General features: G+C 48.9%; 1 protein-coding gene across 1 annotated transcript in view; it reads left to right on the forward strand.

Annotated features, from left to right (window-relative positions):
* EMILIN2 (elastin microfibril interfacer 2) overlaps nucleotides 1-20,588 on the forward strand; it is a 236,171-nt gene that overhangs the window by 82,865 nt on the left and 132,718 nt on the right. The window lies entirely within an intron of this gene.

The raw sequence follows: 20,588 nt of genomic DNA on the forward strand, positions 1-20,588 counted from the left end.
CCTTTGTCCTTGAGCATCCTTCAGATCTCAAATGTGTTGAAATCTGAGTGGGCAAACAATCTCAAAATGCCTTAGGGAGAAGAGGTAAGGAAAATAAAAATAGAAGAAAAAGTGGTTCTGTACCGTGCAAACATCACGGCCTCATCTGGGATAAAGTAACTTGTTCTGAAGGGCTCATCTGGAGTAAAGTTGCTACTCATCCTGTTCAGACACCAGCACCATGGTACTATCGATATTTACGCCATCCAGCAGTTTATTATATGCAGGGCCACTGGATTTATGTGGTAGGGTTGACTAAATTATCCAGGAGGAAAAGGTAGGGTATGTTGCGTATTACAGTACATTCTAGGATAGTATTTCTTCATTATTTTGTCATTTTTTACACTTGAAACACTGTCTGAAAATAGGTTTCACCTCATTATTAGTGGTTTATCACCAATATTTAGCAATATGCAATATAAAGGTGAACCGTCAGCATTTGAGAAGTGCATTTCTACTGCACTGCAACACATGTTGCAGCATATCTAGTAACTTTTGATCCGTTTGAGCTAGAGACAAGCTTTTGTTGAAATGTGCAGATTCTGCGACATATGAATTACGTGGCATATGCGGCAGATCCGTAACTATGCAGAAGAAACCCATGGCTGGAACACCGCATAATTCCAGGTGCCATATTTATATCTAAAAAATTTACAAGTTTAAATAAACTCAGAAATACTGAGCAAGACTAGATGCAAATAAAATTGACAAGTAATAAAGAAGAATTCATGAGATTTTAAAAGTACTACAGTCACACGAAAAGTACATGTTCATTATTTCTCAAGTCGATGAGGACTAAATGTGGTTCTCCAGCAACAATTGGCTTTTTGAAAAACAAACCTATTTTTCAAGCAACTTGGAGGTGGCTGTAGGGTGACCACCTCACTCCAGGTCAACACTGACTCCAGTCCTGAACTTTTCACCTACAAATCTTTGATTTCAGGTGTGTTAGTCTAATTGGGTCAAAGAAACAAAACACAAAGTACAATACCTAAAATACATTAAGCTATCACACCAAAGTCCAGAACTGAAAATTGTGTCCTTAATGACATGGCCAGAGGTGGTCTCACTACGTGGCTTTTTAGTAAATTTTTAGAGCTTGTGAAGATTGAAATCAACTTTGAGAGTTTTTAGGTCTCACCTGAGACAGCATGCCTGCGCTTTGACTTGCAACAATCTATTGTTCCTTAAAAAAAAAATCAAGTCTAAAAAGGGGCTTTAAGCCCACCCATTACTTACCATTGGTTGGCTTTATTGCAATCTTATTTTTTTCCTTTTTTTTTTGTTTTTTTTTTTGGAAAACCTTTATTTAAAAATCAGGACACAGCTATTCAGCCGACAGCCCGGAGGTTCGGCAGCATCGATGATTAGAAACAGTGATGCGTCCCCAGTAAAGTACAAAGAGAAGTGCAAAGGTTCAGTTTTAAACAAACAGAAAAAGCACAGCAAACCCCAGCAAGGCAAGAACACTAAAAAAAACCCATGGTGAGAGCCCCGAGGGGAGGCCAGACCCCACTCATCTACCAATTACAAGATAGTGTAAGGAGGAAGAGGGGGGACAGCAGAGGCCCAAATAATTCACAAATCAGTCTGTGCTGGAAAGAAGGTCAGGGGGAAAGCTGTTCCTCGGGCGGTTCCAGATCAGGGGCAAGACATATTCCCCCCCTGTATTGATTCCACCGCCCCCAGTTGGCGTGCCACTTCCGGGGGCGGCCTCTAGAGCAGTAGACTGTCTTCTCCCTAAACATGCTCCAGTCCATGTTCTCTTTCCACGCAGTCAGTGTGGGGGGCCCCGAGGAGCCCCACAATCGCGCGATATCCCTCTTAGCGACCATGTTACCCAGTGTCACCCATTGGGTCCGCGCTTCATCGAGGTCAGTGGGCCCCCAGATATTCAGGAGACAGCACCGCGCCTCCGGTTGCAGAGCAATGCCTGTCACCTCCCCCATTACTGCATGGACTCCCCTCCAGAATTCCACAATGACACCGCACTCCCAAATGATGTGCAGGAAAGTACCCACCATACCACACCCCCTCCTGCACAGGCCGTCCTCCGAGAACCCCATGTGGACCAGCCTTGGCCCCGTCACATACACTCGGTGCAGTATTTTAAGCTGCACCAGCCTCAGGCGCGACGGGATCGCGACCTCCTTAGGGGAAGAAACAGCTGACTGCCAATCCTCATCATCTAACTCGAGGCCATCACTAGTCCACTGGTCCCTCAGCCCCAGAAGCATGTCCGCCCAGACGTTTATAAGTTTCTTATATATGAGCGAGATCGTGCTTTCGGGCATGTGGCCATCAAGGACCCGGTCCTCCAAGGGAGAGGACTCAGGCACCTTCTCACCCTCCACGAGGACTGATCGGAGGGCGTGGCGCATCTGAATGTATCTAAAATACTCGGAGGGCCCCAGCTCATACTCAGTCTGCAACTCCTCAAAGGACTTCACCCTCCCCTTATGCAGCACATCACCCACCCTGGAGATGCCAATCAGGTCCCACTTATCAAAACCTTTTGAATGCCAAAGCCTTCCCAATCTCTCCGATTCAAACAACGGGGTAGCGAGGGTGAGCTTATCCTTCCAGCCCAGCGAGTCAATTGCCATCTTCCACACCCGCACTGCCACAGCGGTGGGCCCCGTGAGGGACGAGTCTAGGGATCGCGAGTACAACGCCCTGTAATAGTTACCACCACGCAGCAACCACCTGTCCATGGCATACCCAGGGCTGAGAGCAGGGCCATAAAGCCCATGATTGATCGCGCTCAGCTGTGTGGCCCAATAGTACCGACGGATATCTGGGAGCGTAATGCCCCCGTCGTACCATGGAAGCGTCAGCTTTGCAATAGCAATTCGCGGCCGCCCATCCCACAGCAACGTCCGTTGGAGGCCTTCGACCTCCCGAAAGTATTTGGCCGGCACCCAATCCAAGGTATTCTGTAAGGCGTAGAGAAAGCGGGGGAGAGACATCATTTTGAACAGGGCCGCACGCCCAACGAGGGAGAGCGGCAGCCTCCGCCAACCTTCAACATCGCGCCTCAGGCGTGCCGGGGGGGGAGCAGATTCTTCTCATAGCGCACAGCCGAGTCCATGGAGATAAAGATCCCCAAGTACACGAAACCCTGCTGGGCGATCTGTATCGAACATGTTCTAGGGATCGGTGGAACCTCGCCACTAAGAACATACAAGTACGATTTGCTCCAATTGATGACGAGACCCGAGTTCCTACCAAAAGATGTGAGTACGTCACAGACCACTATAAGTGACTTCTTGGGTGAGGCAAGATACAACAGGATATCATCGGCATAGAGCGAAATACGGTCCTCGTGTTCAGGCGACCACCGAAGGCCCCGTATATCCGGGTGCCAATGTATCCACGCAGCCAGCGGCTCAAGGGCGAGGGCGAACAACAGAGGCGACAGGGGGCAACCCTGCCGAGTACCCCTTCCAAGCTGAAACGGAGTCGACGCCCGACCATTCACCACAACACTAGCTAGCGACCCCTCGTACAGCAACCGCACCCAGCTCACAAAACCGCTGCCAAAACCGAACTTGGCCAGCACGGCCCACAAGTATGCCCACTCCACCGTGTCAAAGGCCATCGTGGCATCAAGAGACGCCACAATAGCCGGTTCACGCAACGTGCCCGCCCTGGCGATGACGCCATGAAGACGCCTAAGATTCAGCGCTGTGTTTCGGTGCGGGATGAAGCCGGATTGATCCGGGTGGACTAAGTCGCCAAGTACCCTAATCAAACGGGTCGCCAGGAGTTTAGCCAGAATTTTCGGCTCCGCGTTAAGAAGTGAAATAGGCCGATATGAGGCACACTTATCGCGGGGTTTACCCTCTTTGTGTATGACCACAATCGACGCCAGTCGCTGATCCAACGGGAGGGCCCCACCCCCCCGCGCCTCCAAAAACATGGCGCGCAGGTGAGGGGCGACCCTATCCGGGAACAGCTTGTACAGGTCAATCGGCAAGCCGTTCGGTCCCGAAGCCTTACCCGAGTTTAACGCGCGGATAGCCCCCGCCACCTCGTCGACCGTTATGTCACCATCCAGATCGTCCCTATCTATAGCAGAGAGGCAGGGCAACTCGATATCACGGAGGAGGTCACACGAGTCCTCGGTTGGCCTATCCGACGCAGAGGCATAAACCTTACAGAAATAGTCCGAGAAGCTCTTTACAATCCCCTCAGGTTCCACAATCGCCTCTCCCCTCTCTCCCGTCAACTCTGGCACCACTCTATTGACCCGTTCTTTTTGTCCAGCCACGCCAGGAGTTTCCCTGCCTTATCACCAACATCATACAGTCGGCCCTGCTGTTCCCTACTGAGGGTCTTAGCGGCGTTCGTCACCAGGTCTTTATACTCAGTTTGCTTCAAACAAAGCTCATGCAGTGAGGACTCTGTAACCTCCTCCTCCATCGCTCCCTCCAGAGCCGCGATCTCCTCCTCCACCTGCAGAATCTCACCATCTCTACGCCTCTTTGCAGCCACTACTAGGGAGAGGGCCTCACCCCGAAGCACGGTCTTAAAAGCTTCCCACAGCGACACTGCCGAGTCAACGGTTCCCTGATTGTCCTTGAAAAATTTTTCTACCTTCTTTACCAGGGCGCTGCGCATCTTGGGGTCTCGGAAATACCAAGGGTTGATAGGGGCCACCCTTCCTCCTCCCTCCCGACCTAGATCCAGCCGGATCCACACTGGCGAGTGGTCAGATATACCACGCGCCATGTGCCTCGCCTCGGATACCAACGAGGCATGCGCGGCCAGAGTGAGCAAGTAATCAATCCTGGAGAGGCTACCATGTGCCCCGGAGTGGAACGTGTACTGGCTCTGTGTGGGGTGCCGGAGCCGCCAGTAGTCTATCAGACCAAGCGTGTCTAGGAAGTCTGGAAGCCATTTCTGAGCCCCCCCTGTGTCTCTGGGCGGGTGTCTATCCAGCAGGCCGGAGCAAACAGCGTTGAAATCCCCTCCCACCACAAGCATTCCCCCCGGGAGATCCAGCAGGGCCCTACCCAGATCTGCAAAAGTGGAGGCCTGCAGGGCAGGCGGGACATAAACCAAAACTAAAACCACAGTCCGACCTTCCCACCGCCCCGCCACCGCCACAAACCTCCCCCTATCATCAACAATGGTGGAGTCCACCTCAAATGGCAACGAAGCTCTAACTAGGATGCCCACACCCCTGGACCCAGATGAGAATCCTGAATGTGCAATGAATTTATTCCCCTTCCTATTCAGGGCATAGCACGTATTTCCTATAAGATGCGTCTCCTGCAGCAGGGCAACATCCGGCATTGATCGTTTCAAAAATTGCAAAACAATCCCCCGCTTAATGCGATCCCCCAACCCATTAACATTCCAGCTTATAACACTTAAGCCCCTACCCCCCATCCTCAAACGAAAAGAGGCCCACCCCACACCCGAGGAGCCACCATGGAACAGCCCTGGATATAAGCATCATGCCTTGCAGAAATAAACCCCCCAACAACAACCCCAAAATCCCTAAAACTCCCCCCACCCTGCACCCCTGCTGCAGCTTACAAAGCCCCCCCAACTTGCAGTGTGCCTGTCGCCCTACAAAAACAAAAAGTCTACAAAAAGTACCCTAAGGGAGGAAAAGAGCAACCCTCGTCCTCCCGCAACCCTCCACAGTTACTGCACTCTATGCAAGTCTTCAAGTATAGTCAAATCAAGTCAGACCGGCCCCGAGATGTCAGCCCTGCCCATCCCGGCCACTGTCTCCATCCTCGGCTGTGTCGTCCCCCGTCCGTCGCCGGGGCAAAGCGTCCAGCCATTCGTCGGCCATAACAGGAGAGTCAAAAAAGAATGTCTGATCGTCGTGCACCACCCGCAGTCTGGCAGGGAAGAGCATGGCATACTTCAGGTCTCTTTCCCGGAGCCGCCGCTTCACCCCCAGAAAGCCCTGTCTCTGCCTCTGCACCTGCTGGGTGAAGTCCGGATAGAAATTCACCGACGCGTTCTGGAAGGGGACCGGGCCCGTCACCCTCGATGCTTGCAGAATAGCGTCCCGATCTCGAAAGTGAAAGAGCCGGGCCACGATCGGCCTCGGCGGGGCACCCGCCTTAGGCCTCCCGCCCGGCACTCTATGGGCCCTTTCCACCGCAAAGAACTTCCCAAGGCCCTTGGGCTTCAGATGGTTGAGGACCAGGTCTTCAACAAGCAGGTCAACCGAAGCCTCATCCGAGGACTCCGGGATCCCGATAACGCGCACATTGTTGCGCCTGGCCCGGCTCTCAAAGTCCTCCAGCCGGCGGGCGACGAGATCACTCTCGGACCTCAGCTTACGAACCTCGGTCTGCAGTTCCGTAACATCATCAGTGAGGCCCGTGGTCTTGAGGTCCAAGTTCTTAACCCGTTCATTCGTTTTGCCCAAGTCCGCACGGATCAGGTTGACATCCACCAAAATGGCATCCACCTTATGCGCCAGGGCCTCAAACTGCCTCCCAATCGAAGTCTGCATCCCCTCGAGCGCGCCCATGACATCCTGCAGGGAGAGCTCCGGGGCCACAGGCGAGTCCTCCTTCTGGGCATCCGGCACCTGGCTCGATCCACTCGGTGATCCCTTTTGCAGAGCATATCGGTCCATGCTGTTGACTTGGGTGTAGGTTCCCCGCCTGGTAGACTTAGGCTTCTGCCGATCCCCTTCTGCTTTGCCCGACATGGTTGACTCCAAATAGGTCGGTTCAGTTAAGACGGGTCCCTCTCAAGGAGAGGAATAAGGAGTGACCAGTTCTACCATGGACCGCCAGAGTAGCCTACAGAGCGTCCCCAGGGTAATAAAGCCATCCAGAGCTCTCCAGTAGCAGGGCTGACAAAGGGAGCGAAATCGAAAGTGAAAGTGCGGGGACCTCCGTCCGGCAGTTCACACCTCGCCTGGCCGTTGTTGTTCAACTAGGAGTCGGGCATCCAGCCAACTCTAGCCCCTGGCTTCCCCGGGAGATAGGCCGCAGTCTTCCGCCAGGTGTAAGTCCGGTTCCCGGTGGACGATCCGACCACGGGTAGCATCAATCGGCTCCCTGACCAATCATCTACACGATGCCATGCATGCAGACAGGATTAGAGACAAGATAGTCGACGGAGGGCGCGAGGGTCTTGGGAGCCCTAAGCTCACGTGGCCATCTTGGTCAAGCGCTAGGCTCCTCCCCCATTTTTTTCCTTTTTAATAGTGAGCTCATCAGCGCCCGCCTACTTCACTTTGAGTTCATGATTAGTGTTCCTTTATGCTAAGAGCTGAATGCAAACAACTAGCAATAACAATACTTTGTGGCTTGTGACTAATTTCCCAAACATAGTTTGGCCGCCTGTTGCTTTATCTCTGCATACCCTGAACACTGATGTCACCCTCATCTCCCTTTACCTCTGCTCACCCCTGCATATAAAAGGCACCTTCACCTCCCTTTACCTCTACCCACTCCAAAACCCTCAAGTCACCCTCACCTCCCTTTGCCTATACCCAGCCGCACTGCTGTACAACAGGACTAAAAGAAACTAAGAAAACCATTAGCTCTCCCATAGGCAAGACCTATTGGCTTTGCCGATGCTTACTTCTACTAGGTTCAATGCTGGGCATCACACTTACTGAAAGTTATACAGTGTGATATTGATCTCCAGTCTCATTTGTCTTCAGGAGCCATACTACCTCCCTTTCACAGACTGTCATAGTGAACACAAATCCCACTCTGAAACAATTCTGAAATGCCTGTTGGTGCAAGTTCATGCATGGGCTGTGTTAGAAATTGGGTTACTGGCTGACTGTAGTGTGGGCCCTGGTCGAGCAGCAACTACAGTCCTAGAAAGGGTATGGCACAAAAAAAAAACAACACAAATTAACCTGTGTTCAACACCCTGTTTGCTAGCCCTTTGAGTCACTCTGGGGTCCTGGATTCAAGATGAAGTTGCAGGTTCAGTTCTTCTTCCTCAGGCAAGAGGGCAGCAGGTAGCAGGTCAGCAAAGCAGCGCAGCAGTTCCTTTAGAGCAGCAGTTCAGCAGAGTGGCAATCCTTGCAGCAGTACAGCAGTCCTTCTTCCTGGCAGAGTAACTAAAGGTTCAGAAGTTTTCTGAAGTGGTGGTGTCTGATACATATTTGAGCCTTTGAAGTGGGGAGAAGCTTCTAAATGCATACCTTTAAAGTGCACAGATGCCCTGCCTTCCCGGCCTTGGCTCCACTACAGGAGGGTATGCAGCCCTTTGTGTGGAGACAGGACACAGTCTATTCAGGTGTAGGTGAGGCTGGGAGCAGCTCCTCCCTCCCATCCTGCCAGTGATGGTCCATTCAGTCACACCTAAGCTCCCATTGTGTGTATCTGTCTAGGAGGAATACACAATGCCCAACTACACGCAGTCATGTGACCTGAAACCGGCTGCAGGCACCAAATGGCTTTTGTAATTTAACATTCAACTTCACCATAAGTTCGGATTTTAAATTAGGATTCCAGAAACACCAAACATAAACCAGTTATCTCTTCCCATTTGGAAGTTTCACTTATAAAATGTAATACGCCCAACTTCAATGTTATCCTAAGGGAGCGAAAGGCCTTTCAGTAGTGAAAAACAAATGTACGAGTTTTTCACTACCAGGGCATGAAAAGCTTAAAAGTACATGTCCAACTTTTTCAACACACTGCACCCTGTCCCTGGGATTGTCTAGTGCCTACCTTATGGATGACTTATATGTTATAAAATGAAAGGTTTGGGCCTGGCAAAAGGTTTATTTTGCCAGGTCGACATGGCAGGTTAAAATTGTTCACCCAGACTCTACAATGGCAGGCCTGAGACATGTTTAAAGGGCTACTTAAGTGAGTGGCAGCATCAGTACTGCGTACCCACTAGTAGCATTTAATTTACCGGCCCTGGGCACAGGAAGTGCACTTTACTAGGGACATATAAGTAAATTAAATATGCCAATTGGGTATAAGTCAATGTTACCATGTTTTAAACAGAGAGCACAATCACTTTAGCACTGCTTAGCAGTGGTATAGCTCCTAGAGTCTTAAGGCCAAAAAAAACGAATTCAACAAAAATTAGGAGGAGGAAGGCAAAAGGCACAAATGTTTGGGGGTGACTCTGCAGAAAGGTGCATGTTCTGCCCTTAAAATAACAGCATTACACTTTGAAGTACTTCAAATTGTAGGGATCAGATATCAGAGCATGACTTGCCCATATTCAACTCTACCTGATCTGGTAGGAAACATGGCAAACTGTCAAGCAGAGTTCCACTAATCCATGACCAAAGCTTTTTGTTATGCAAGATAATCACATTGGGGCTGGTTTGTGCAAAAAATATCACGTATCAGGAAAATCCACTGGGCTTGCAAAAACCCACAGTCTCACCACTATACAATACTATACTATAAATCACCTTATTGGTGGAATTTATAAGTCTTACTATACAACCTCATATATCTCCCCAAGTCTGCAGACCCACATTGTTGTCACGGTTACCTCTTATTTGCTTAATCCATGCTTTAAAACCTCTGACTCGCAGCACTCAGTCAAGCAGATTTGAACCTACCACGCTCCTAGGATCTCACAGCTGCAGTCCATTTGTTGAAGTCCTAGTCTTGCCCTGTTCAACCAGAAACACCATATCTACCCAAGGGTTGTGAGACTGCAGCCTCCTTCCCTCCAGCTTAAACTGTTCCCCCCCAAGTAAAGTCTTCTTCAGCAATGTTTCTCTTACCAGAAAGACTTCTCCAGAGATAATGTAACTTTCTGTCCTCATTGCCCTGGGCAGGGCCGATGGGCCAAAAGACGCTGCCCACCTGCTGGTCCTTACACACAGTTTAGTGCAAACATGCACTCTGACGTCTTAAGATGTCCTCCATCCCAGCCACTCTGATCAAAGCTAAGATCACCACAACGCACTGCCACCAGCATCACGTCACTTCTGGCTGCCGTGGCTAAGAGCTGAAATAGCCAAACTGTTAGCGTGGATCACGCAGGGTGACTTCAGGTGGCCTTGTAAATATTGGCAAGCCCATAGCACTGCTGGTGCATCCAAAAAAGTGATGCACCGGTGGCGCAATGGGCTTGTAAATGAGGCCCACAGTTTGCACAGGGTCAGTGTTTTGAATATGCTGGTACTGTCAGGTACTGTTTACCTGCACTTCTTACATTTGAAATGGAGAGGGCCTGCACTTCTTAGCACTTGTGCAGAGCTTTTTTTCATGGGAGAGTCCTGACACTTCTCAGGAGAAAACATATTATAGGATAGTGAGTATCTGCACTTCTAGATTTCCAGTTAGAGGGTAACACAGGGTAACATGTCACAGCACTCCGTCCCACAGCCAAGCTTTTATGACTACTCTAGTGCAGCATAGGTTGTTTCCAGAACTGATATTAGTAGACTCATCTTTTAGGGATCCTTAATATTTCATCCAAATGCTCTTCTAAGTGCCTACGTTGAGTGTTGGCCCATTAGTGACTATATTCACAATGCATGTTAGCAAATGGATGATGCAGAGTTTAGTAAGGGTGGAAAACTGGTTAAGGGACCTTATTGGCTCTGAAACCGGGAACACCCAGAATGCACTTGAGTCACACACTGGTGCGCAGAGCAGGCACTGAGACACCCACACTTTCTATGACGCTCCTATCACCCTCACAGAGACCTGATAATAAATATGACAAAGCAACCCCTCTGTTGAGCACTTACATGGGAATAACCAACAACCAGCAGAAAAACTTCAAGGGTGCCAAGTATCTATGGAACTGGCAAAAGCTGTGGGGCCGGTGAATGGGTGGGTGCGTGCACAGGCAATGAAAAAATAAAACAAGCATCGGAAATTCAATAGGTATCGCATTTTGTTTGTAGTTAAAGTTGACGGGGCCCTAGAATGTTGGTCCTTCGTATTACAATGTTCAATATTCATTTTGTGATTGTTACTGTGGCAGCGGTATTGTTGTTTCGTTTACATTTTGGACGGTTCACTCCCGGAACAAACTTCTGCCAATAACGTGTTTACCCTAAAATAAGGGTAGTGTATCCCTAGAAGAACAGATGTATTAAACAGCACAAATGAATGTTACCGAAAGTTTTGCTTTGTCCTACAATGAAAGTATATAAAGTTAATCTGTGAACACCTGGGCTGCACTTCGGCCCGGCCGTGGCTTGCATGGGAAGCACCGGACAACACTATTGACCCAACATAGCACAGAACCAACATATCAGCAAGAACAAAAGTTTGAATCGATCCTGACACCTGAAATAAATGGGCAATCTCACTCGTTAGAGCTCATACCTTGACAACTACGCTGATAACGTTTTTGCATGTATGTGCCAGTCTATATGAGATGTACGAGACTGGGTAGTTATTATGCTAACATACCTGACGTGCTCCAACTCCCTAAGCTAGTTGCCGTTCACTTGGGAGAGGTGGGGGGCACGGTGCACCACAGTTCACCAGAAGCCTGTTTGTCTCACCGGGGCTCTGACTCGTGGACCTCTCACGACCGCCTCCTAGCACTTTCCACCCGCCCAGGGCCTTCCCTCATCATCACATGGATGGGGTGTTATATTTGAACATTGGGGATGAAGGAGCACTTTAAGAGTAATGAGGGTTGTATGGGTATAACTTGCGTTTGCCCCCTCCCTAAGTCTTATAAGACATCTCTCGCAACAGCCATGAACGGTACACCACTACCCATGGAGCCCTTAACAACCCCGTCCCCACTGCAGGGACTCAGGCTCCCGGGCCCGCCCCGCGAAGACCTTCAGCCACGGGCGGCGGCTCGCGCCCCCCAGTCATCATGACTAACGGCACCTAGCGCACGACATGGACGAACAGAACGCAAGCACTGCTGCATGCAGGTAATGTCTAGAATAACACAGAGGAGCGGGGGCAAGTGAGCGCGGCAGCTAAGCGAGCGCGGCAGCTAAGCGAAGGCGCATAATTAAAAGCAGATGCCGCTGCTGCGCGTAACAGACACCAGTGGGAAGTGGGCGGAGCAAAGGCAGGACATTCACCCGCCTTTGCCCAATTGCGTGCTGTATTTTTTTTTAAAACGCACGCAAAAGCCAATTGCAGCCAACAAAAACAAAAGCACACGCACGAGCGTGTGGTCATTTTTCTGAAGCCCCTACATGAGGTCTCGCGCTGCGCGAGCAGTGCTGCGCACTGCAATGCTAGGTGCGAGAGCTAAACAGTTACTGGATCCTGACGCACGGCGTCCTTCTCACTCTGACCTCTTCTGCTGGGACAGCAAACTCCCTCGCCCAATCCTGGCCTACTCATGTGCTGTTAACCAGAATGTGAGCTGTGCCTTGATTGGTTGGAGTGGCCTCTCCTGGCGCTCCCGAGGGCACTGGATGCCTGCACTTGCTCGCAACCTAGATGTCTTAGGACAGCTGGGTTGAGAGGTTTAAAGTGTGCATGTCTGGCTGGCCGTCTCAAGTTGTCCAGCCAAAAAGACATACACTCTTTGAACAAGTGCAAAGGCACTCTGCCCCCACTCCTCCCTACTGTGAACTCAGCAGGCCCCGCTCTGTCATGATGCTCGGTTCAGGACGGGAAGATGAAAAATAAAATGATAATGAATGACCATTTTATTTTTCATCTCTGGGGCTTTGGGGGGCACTTAAGTGGGGCAACACTCTTCCGCTCCAATGGAGGAGCCACCCCTGATATGCATACAAACATATATCTCCAGATGAATGATTGAACTATTTTTTGATAACATCCAAACAGCAAAATTGCCAAGAGACCTTAAAGATATAGTGAAGTTATTCAGATACATAAAATGTCACATACGAGCTCTGTGAAAATTAGCAGTTGCATATGTCTGAATTTTTTTTTTTACCAAGAGTGCTTTACTGTCCACATTCTGAGATGGAAGGGGACAAGTGTGTAAAAGTGAAACATTTGCATCTGTGGACTTACCATTGTACGTTAGTGTGCTCCCAGGCAGTGATCTGCATCATGTTTACGGTCTGCAGTAATTCCTGACCACGTGCAATTCTGCATGGTCAAGACATCATTCAGGGGAACGTGTAAGGACAGGGCATTGAATTTGTTTCCCATAATATAATCTGAGAAGTAAGGGAGTAGCCAGAAAATTAAAATACCCCCACGTTGAACCATAGCCCTTATGACACCAAACTAGTGAAGGAAGTCACTGCAACCCTCCACTGAGGAGTTCTCTTGTCTCTTTCATCCAAGCATCTATCCATTCGTCCATCCATCTACCCACTGATATCCCCATTTCACCCTTACATTCTGTCATCCATTCATTCTTTCATTCATCATTCAGTCTCTCACCATTCTGTTCATCCATTCATCCCTCCATCCGCCCATCCATCTCCAAATGTTTCCATCAAACCTACCCATCCATCTATCCTTTCAGTCATCCACCCCTCCAGCCACCCTTCAAGTCATCCATCCCTTCACCTACCCTTTCACTTATCCATCCATCCTTCCTTTCACTCATCCATCCATCTGGCCTTTCACTCTGCCATCAATCCTTTCACTCATCCATCCACCCATCCACTCATCTATTCATCCATTTACCCATTCACTCATCCATCCTTTCACTTACTCGTCCATTTATCCACCCTCTCACCCATCCATCCATTCACCTTTTCACTCATCCATCCATCCACCATCCCTTTCAGTCGTCCACCATTCCTTCATTCATCCATCAGTCCACCCATTCTTTCACTCATTCATCCATCCATCTATCCATCCACTCTTTCACTAACATATCAACCCATCCTCTCATTCACCCATCCTTTCATGTTAATTTTGAGCCATTGTAGTCCAAGGTGCAGACAGAAGAGGCCCATCAAAAACTACACTCCCACTGTAGCTGTGGGGGATGCACAATGCCTCTGTCCAAAAATATCCATTCGTCTCCAAACATATCCATCCATCCTTTTACTCATCCATCCTTTCAACCATCAATCCATCCTTTTGCTTGTCTATGTATCCACCCTTTCACCCATCCATCTATCCTCCCTTTCATCTATCCCTCCATTTATCCAACCGTTCTTTCACTCACACATCCTTAGATCAATCTTTTCACTCATTCATCCAGAAATCCATCCATCCTCCCTTCCACTCACCCATCCATTCCATCCACCCTTTCACTCCCATCCATTCACACCCATCCATCCATTCATTCCTATCCATCCATCTACTCCCATCCATCCACACCCATCCATCCATCCATCCACTCCCATCCATCCATCCATTCATTCCCATCCAACCACTCCCATCCTTCCATCCACTCCCATCCATCCATTCACTCCCATCCATCCACTCCCATCTATTCACTCCCATCCATCCATCCACTCCCATCCATCCATTCACTCCCATTCATCCATCCACTCCCATCCATCCATCCATTCACTCCTATCCATCCATTCACTCCCATCCATCCACTCCCATTCATCCACTCCCACCCATCCATTCATTCCCATCCATCCATCCATCCGCTCACATCCATCCATCCATTCACTCCTATTCATCCATCCATCCACTCCTATCCATCCATTCACTCCCATCCATCCATTCAGAATGTATGTTGTTATCCCGCAGTCTTTTACCCCGCAGGGAATCACAACGCGGTCTTTACAACAACCGCGTTGTGATTCCGCATACCATTACTCTGTAAGTCAGAACAACGACTTGCGGAGGGGGGGTGCTGGATGTTGGAATAGTATAATTTACTATTCCAACTCCAGTCTGTGCGGACAATAGGGAAGGTGTTCGATTTTAAATCCAACAGCTCCCCCCCTCCGCATGTCGTTCCGACTTGCGGAGTAAAGGTATGCAGATTCACAATGCAGTCGTTGTAACGACCGCGTTGTGATTCCCTGCGGGGAAAAAGATTTTTGGTAAACGTTGTTTACCATCCATTCACTCCCATCCATCCATTCACTCCCATCCATCCACTCCCATCTATCCATCCACTCCCATCCATCCATTCACTCCCATCCATCCATTCACTCCCATCTATCCATTCACTCCCATCCATCCATCCATCCATTCACTCCCATCCATTCACTCCCATCCATTCACTCCCATCTATCCATCCACTCTCATCTATCCATCCACTCCCATCCATCCATTCACTCCCATTCACTCCCATCTATCCATTCACTCCCATCTATCCATTCACTCCCATCCATCCATTCACTCCCAGCCATCCATCCATTCACTCCCATCTATCCATCCACTCTCATCTATCCATCCACTCCCATCCATCCATTCACTCCCACCCACCCATCCACTCACTCCCACCCATCCATCCATCCACTCCCATCCATCCATCCACTCCCATCCATCCATCCACTCCCATCCATCCATCCAGTCACTCCCATCCATCCACTCCCATCCATCCACTCCCATCCATCCATCCATCCACTCCCATCCATCCATTCACTCCCATTCACTCCCATCTATCCATTCACTCCCATCCATCCATTCACTCCCACCCACCCATCCACTCACTCCCACCCATCCATCCATCCACTCCCATCCATCCATCCACTCCCATCCATCCATCCACTCCCATCCATCCATCCATTCACTCCCATCCATTCACTCCCATCCATTCATCCACTCCCATCCATCCATCCATTCACTCCCATCTATCCATTCACTCCCATCTATCCATTCACTCCCATCCATCCATCCACTCCCATCCATCCATCCATCCATCCATCCATCCACTCCCATCCAATTCACTCCCATCCATCCATCCATTCACTCCCATCCATTCACTCCCATCCATTCATCCACTCCCATCCATCCATCCATTCACTCCCATCTATCCATTCACTCCCATCTATCCATTCACTCCCATCCATCCATCCACTCCCATCCATCCATCCATCCATCCATCCATCCATCCATCCATCCATCCATCCACTCACATCCATCCGTCCATTCACCTTCCCATCGCCCCTGCACGTTAATTATGAGCCTTTGTCTGCCTAGTTGTACCCTGCTAACGCATGCCGAGAGTTTTATCCCTGCTGTAGTCGGGGTTTGCACATTGGATTCTGACATTTCTGCTTGAAGTTTCGCAAGGCTCTGAATGCGTGTTCTACTGAGTCCCACGGTTTCCCAAAAGCTCCAGTCGGACGGACACATGAAACAATTCGAAGCGTCTTTCTTTGTGTCTGCTCCGAGGGAGCCAGGTTGGCTCTGAGCAGCACATGTGATCTCTTCCAACCAAATTCTACATCGTGCGCAAGTCGGCGTTTGGCAGACGCCCGCCGTGCTTGGCTGACAGCCCCCAAAACTGAAAATCCAAACAAACAACAGAGATCATCAAACCGTGTGCTCCTGGCAGCTCCGGTGCAGGGGGCAGTCCTAGCTGCAGGCCCACGCATTCCCAAACCCAAAGGCACTACATCATTGCTTTACTTTCAGTCAGAAAGAAAATTAAACCCTGGCCATCCACTGCGGCGTATGACTAATGGCGGAGGGATTTCCCTGGGAGAGGGGGCTTGGAGCTCAGTGTCTTAAAAATGTCTGGGTTTTGATTACTCGGAGGGGGTGGCTCGTAGTCGTCTCACAGATCTAGTTGTCTTTTCCTAGAGGGCAGTCCCTGGTTTTTTCCAGGCTCGCTGACTGAATAATTGTCGAAACAGTCATTCACTTATTCATTCACGCGTGGCTTTGCAGTAACAATCATCTCTTTCCTTCACATCTGGACAGAGGCTGCTCCTACTGTGGGACATCCTTATGGAGAATGTGTTAGACACCGAACGGCCCCAGTTACAAAGTGTTTTCCAGGAATAAACCAGACGTGAGCTTAGAACATCTCATAATGTGTCCATGCATAATTACAGCCAGCCTCCTCATTTTTTGCTGCAGATAAAATGGAGTCTACCGTTGACATGGCAGTCTACAGGTGAGAGACTATGGGCCCGATTCACAGAACAAACTTAAGACAAAATCCTAAACTTAGTACCATTTTGGTATTCACAGAATGCACTTACTACTTCTGGTATTCACAGAATGAACTTACTTCTTTTGCGATTCACAGAATAAACTTACTACTTTTGCTATTCACAGAATGGATTTACGACTACTAACTTTGCGTACGCACTCGGGCCGGAAATTGCGGCCCGGAGGCGGAGCTTCTGGCCCAGAGGCGGAGCTTCCGGGCCGGAGGCGGAGCTTCCGGGCCGGAGGCGGGGCTTCCGGGCCGGATGCAGAGCTTCCGGCCCAGAGGTGGAGCTTTTGGCCCAGAGGCGGAGCTTCCGGGCCGGAGGCGGGGCTTCCGGGCCGGATGCAGAGCTTCCGGCCCAGAGGTGGAGCTTTTGGCCATGGTTAAATCTCCACCACTGGCCGGAATCCCCACCTCCGGGCCGGAAGCTCCGCCTCCGGGCCGGAAGCCCCGCCTCTGGGCCGGAAGCTCCGCCTCCGAGTGCGGACGTAAAGTTAGTAGTCGTAAATCCATTCTGTGAATAGCAAAAGTAGTAAGTTTATTCTGTGAATCGCAAAAGTAGTAAGTTCATTCTGTGAATACCAGAAGTAGTAAGTGCATTCTGTGAATACCAAAATGGTACTAAGTTTAGGATTTTGTCTTAAGTGCATTCTGTGAATCGGGCCCAATGGGCCTAATTTAGATCCGCCGACGGGTTATTCCATCATACCGATGACGGGTAACCCAACCGCCGAAATATAAACCTCATAGGATGTAATGCGACTCATATTTTCGTGGACGGGATATCCGTCACCATTGTGACGGAGTAACCCGTCCGCCAAGATCTAAATCAGGCCGGTGTTTTTTTCAGGTTCCGACCTTTGTCAGATCAGTGGCACCATATGCAAATCAGGCTTGACCCTGCTCGAATAGGAACAGGAATAGGAATGCTACCCCAAGCGATTGCCAGTGGTTAGACATAGTGCAAGCATTCCTCCCATCCGCTTTTGTGTGTTTTATTTGCCACCCTAAGAGGCCGGGGTATGCGCAGATGTGGGTACTGTGCTCGCAGTGCCACTGGAACCAAGTTACACCCAACTGATGAGCCCTAATCAGGACGAAACCGGCCTTGGGTTGCATGTGTTCTGGTTTAAAGAGGACCTGGCCTTGCAGTTCGAGCCGGACTGTTCCTATTGGTGCATGGTCAAGACTGATTTGCATATGGCTGGGTTGAAACCGAGGTGGTAAAAGATCGATGCATTGGAAGGCTACCTAAAGCGATTGCCAGTGGTTATACTTATTGCAAGCATTTCTCTTACCACTTTTTTTGTTTTCTCTCTCTCTCTCTCTCTCTCTCTCCTTGGGATGCACAACTCTACATTAATCTTGATAATATCAACCTGCAAAAATATTGCATCCACTACATCGTCCAGGTAAGTACTTACTTACCATTCTTGACTTCACATCTGCCTACCTAGGCTTACATTGTGATGCAACTATTAGGAGATGTAGTGGATCCAATATTTCTGTCATGTGATGTATAGCATGTGATGAAGCTTTGGTATACTGCTCAGTGCCGGCAACTATCCCTGTGCACTGTGAAAACTGTCCCTCACAGACAGCTTGAAGATTCCACATAGGCATCCTCTTCATGAGTATAGTATATTAGTGCTTCAATACTCAGCATTTATAGCTGACTGGCTCGAGTGCGGCTGTCTCTTTTTCGTAATACATGCTCGTGATTACGTGTATAAAGCTCTCAAGACTGGTTCACAATAATTGTAGAGCTCAGGTATCAGGGTTGCACCACTAACACACCAGCCATATATATTATTTTTGTTGCAGTTTTATATAATGTGAACTTGGCTCAAGGGCATTAGAGCACTTTACATGAGGACCAGATTGCAGTCGGGTTTTTTTAAGGCACGGGGAGATTAGGTATTTTGCCCAGAATCACAGGACGTTGAGCCGACGCCGGGACTCGAACCAGGTAAGAGAAACTTTGGGCTGAAAGTCCAATAGTCCCGAAACGGCTGTCGGGAGGAAAATGCTCTCGAGTTTACACTTGGAAATTGAACAGACGAGCAAGAAAAGAGACTGACTGCAGATTTTAGTTACGGAAAGTCAGCTCGTGAATTTTAAAGACCCGTATGTGGATTGAGCATTGTGTAAGGCATTTTTGAATGCATAATTGTAACAGTTATAGTGGGAACACTTTGGTTGCAGTGTCTTCTTTGATGGCTCCCAGCAGCAAGAAGTGCTAGTATTTAAGTCCTCAGAAAGGCTAGTGCTGTTAGATGATGCTAATACCTCTCACTTATTGTCAAAGACAAGTGAATCAGAGCAACCGCGCTAAGGGCAAATTTGCACCAATGTCAGTGCAAGAGTTTAGCATTATTGCAGATTCTTAAAAATGCGATGCCCAAAGTGCTCACTACTACTTTCACAGGTGTGTAAAATGTGCATTTTTCGCTTAAGATGCTCTTGAGCTGAATGCACATTTTCCGCTGGTGAGGGTGCGCATATTAAGCAAAGGCAAAGTACACTTTTTTGGGAGAAAGTTCATTATGAATTAACTATCTCTTTGGGAACTGGGTCTCTTTTCTTGAAAAGTCCTGGCTAGCAAAGTCACATACAACACAGAATGTGGCGTTTTTATGGTACTTAAAGTTATTCTGAAAGTTACCGCTGATGTGCGTAGTGGCGTAGCGTAGGCGGGGCCACAGGAGTGGTTCCCGGTCGCAAAATTCTTATGGGCATTCTTTAGAGTGCAGGAGCATTGTTAGGGGTGCAAAATTTTAAAAGAAAAGTGGAAGAATACTTGCCTTGCCACGGGTGCTGGCAACCCACGCTACGCCGCTGGATGAATGTATTATTGGCACTGAGGAGTAAGTGAAAGATAGGACTGAGTCCTGCAGTACGCCATCGATTGCAGCAGTACTTAATTTGTGCTGTGGTAAGCACCAGCAGTGATTATGGGGGGACAGGACTTATTGACCATTATCAGACTTTGGCCTTGATTACGAGCTAAAGCATTATTTATTGCGCCTGATAAATAACAATAACACGGGGTACGTTATTTATTGGGTGCGATAATTAACACCTATTACAAGTTCATGTGGAATAACGTGGATTTTGGTGTTTAACGCCCCAAATCCGCATGGTATGGTAAATACTGTATGTTTTCCCCTTTTAAAGTTTGTCAGGATTGACCTGCCAAAATTGAATGAAGGTTGACTTATTTAACGCATCCGATAATTATCGGGTGCGGTAAATACCTTCAAACTTGTAATTCGGACCTGTGCCCAAACAGGAGCTAACACATGGGTTGGAATATTACAAGAAACTCATAGTCCGGCCCTTTGATGGAAAGCAAAAGAGAGAACTGTAGAAAAGGATGAAGGAGGAAGAGAAAGATAAGACACAGTGTTGAAAGGGAAAAACAGGGATGAAAATAACATACAAGAGTGAAATAACGAAACGGGAAGGATGGGTGGTGGAAGAAAGTCATGGGGGATATTCAATATTAGGCAGCCTTGTTATTGGAAAATCCAAGTATGCAGCTTCTCCCACGCAGTCTTTACAGAACCATTTTAGGCCCCTCACTTACTTTTTCCCAAATTAAGCACTGCATACCAAAATAT

Source organism: Triturus cristatus, chromosome 5_1 (genome assembly GCF_964204655.1).
Source record: "Triturus cristatus chromosome 5_1, aTriCri1.1, whole genome shotgun sequence".
In the NCBI taxonomy this organism is placed as follows: Eukaryota; Metazoa; Chordata; class Amphibia; order Caudata; family Salamandridae; genus Triturus; species Triturus cristatus.